The sequence below is a fragment of the Tasmannia lanceolata genome, unplaced genomic scaffold, assembly GCF_043159265.1.
Source record: "Tasmannia lanceolata isolate RefF3 unplaced genomic scaffold, GAP_Taslan_0.1 ptg000003l, whole genome shotgun sequence".
NCBI lineage: Eukaryota > Viridiplantae > Streptophyta > Magnoliopsida > Canellales > Winteraceae > Tasmannia > Tasmannia lanceolata.
This window is the reverse complement of record NW_027518680.1, coordinates 8,979,947-8,982,326: the sequence shown is the minus strand read 5'-3', so window position 1 is coordinate 8,982,326 and position 2,380 is coordinate 8,979,947. Positions and strand designations below refer to the sequence as shown.

At 36.3% G+C, this 2,380-nt stretch overlaps 1 long non-coding RNA gene across 1 annotated transcript; it reads right to left on the bottom strand.

The window, feature by feature from the left end:
• Positions 1-339: 339 nt before the first annotated feature.
• On the bottom strand, positions 340-1,581 carry LOC143860985 (uncharacterized). Its single transcript, XR_013239848.1, has 2 exons — positions 1,469-1,581; positions 340-658 (listed from the first exon to the last, which is right to left on the bottom strand). It is a non-coding gene; the product is annotated as an uncharacterized LOC143860985 (long non-coding RNA).
• Positions 1,582-2,380: the final 799 nt, after the last annotated feature.

The window sequence follows — 2,380 nt, the reverse complement described above, 5'->3', positions numbered from 1 at the left end:
AAGGAAATGGATGCATTAAATGACGATTTACAAATTTAGTTGCCAGTTAAGGAACAATGAACATCATGAAAATTTTCGGAAGGATTCATTAGCCGACCCCAACTAGTTTGGGACAAAGGCTTAGTTGAGTTGAGTTAAGGAACAATGAACAGTTTGTGGACTAAAAAGTGTCCATTCAGCATTATCTATGCTCCAAAGAATCTATAAGAAGTAGACGAGTGAAACAGCTCATTAAGTTTAATATAAACCCTACCTTTCTCTACATTTTTGAAACCATGCCTTTTGCATAAAGAAGAAGATAATGCATTCACTTACCATGATCAAGCAGTTGAAACCATCACCACCAAATGTTCATGAAATTATGTAAAATGAAACGGAATTCAAGATAAATACTAGCTATTTCAAATTTTCCAAAAAAACATGAAAAGAAAAGAAAAGGCGTTCTTGCCTCTATCATTAGCTCAGGTAGTTCCCGTTTCTGGTGTTTCAGTAACCTTTCAACGTCTCCTTTAATGTATGTGACAGAAAGTTTTTGGAGAAGTGGGCTACTCCCCGAAAATGCCACGTCCATAGGTTTTAGTGTCATCTGGGCAAACTGGATTCTTTACTCGTTCCTCGGTTATCAGTAACTTGGCCAACTGAAAAAGAATGCCTAACGCTAGCACCATAAATTTCCTAATTAGTATAGAAGCATTTACAGGCGCCCTTCTTAGGTTAGTATGCTGAAAAAACAGTACTAATATAGCTATGCTGAAAAACAAATACTAATATAGCAACGCTGCGAGCTAGGCTTTCAAAGCGAAGCGAGCCCCTATTATATAGTTCGCCCTTTACGTGATGGGGAGCCCAATGAAATAATGTAAAAAGAAATGGAATTCAAGATGAATCCTAGCTATTTCAAATTTTCTAAATTCCAAATTCCAAATTCCTATTCCACATAAAAACATGGAATTCCAAATTCCTAAATTCCAAATTCCTATTCCTATTCTACATACAAACATATTATTTTAATTTAATTACACAAATGTTGTAAGTGCCCACCAGTAATTCAAGAACATACATGAGAACTACCTTGTAAAAAATGTAACTCGAGATAAACACTAACTATTTTCTACATCATTTTTTTTCTAGATAAAAAGAAAAGAACAAGCAGAGCTCCAATATTGTTTTATTTTTTTTTAATGGCAATGAATTTAATTAATAAAAGGAAGCACAATATAACAATATTGTTTGTTGTTTAAGCTTGCTTTATTGTTTGCAAATAGTTTCTAATAATGGATGAAACCATTTTCCACCTTGAATTGGATTTGAGTGTACACAAGCATTGTTTCCAATTCAATTTATAGCAGGATTCAAGAAATTCAGCTAAAACTCTCAAAACCCTATCAATTCTCAATATTAAAAAAAACCCTAATCAAACAAACAATAAAAATAAGAAGAAGAAAATAAAATGAGAAAAACTACTCACAGGCAAGAAGAAGAGATTCTTTGAGGGAAAGCCTTTCCATCTCTTTCACATAAGTTGCCCCACGATTGCTCTGTGAAAACGAAATGATTTCGTAAAATGATTTTAAAACGATTTTAGAGGCGGAAAGACATTTATACCCTTTGTTGTGGTAACAATTTTTAATATGCCTTCCGTTTTAACTACCAAGTTTCAGGAATCCAATTGGCTAAGATTGTTTGATGGGTGAGAATTAGTACGGTAGCACATTGCCCATCCATGCTAGGACCTACTAGAAGGGGTGGTTATTCGGTTTAAACCGAACCGAATAGACCGAAATTTGGTGACCGAAATAATTTCGGTCACCAAATTTCAGTAACCGAAACCAAACCGAATAAAAATTCGGTTATTCTGTTTGGAACGGAGGGCTAGGATCATTTTGATCGGTTTGGATCGGAGGGCTAGGTTATTCGGTTATTCGTTTATAACCGAATTGTGGGAGAAAAAGAGGGAAAAAAATCAAAATCTCGGTTTGGATCGGAGGGCTAGGATCATCCGATCAAAAGGATTTTTTGAGCACAACCTACTTAAGTTGTGATCATTCAAATGGACGGTTTTGATTATCCTAAGGAGTGCACATATAGCACTTTTTTTTGGGAAAAAATGGTTTTCATCTATAATTTCGGTTATTCGGTTAACCGATTTTATTTTTTTTGAGAAAACCGAAACCGAATAACCGAATTTCCAAAAAAAAAAAACCGAAACCGAACCGAACCGAATAATGCTCACCCCTAGGACCTAGTAGGGCTAGCAACGGGGCGAGGCGGGCTGGATGTTGCATTCCCATCCCCGCTTCGAGGATTGCGGGAAATCCCTGCCCCGCGGGGGAAATCTAATCCCAATCCCCGCCGGGGAAAAAATCCCCATACAATTCCC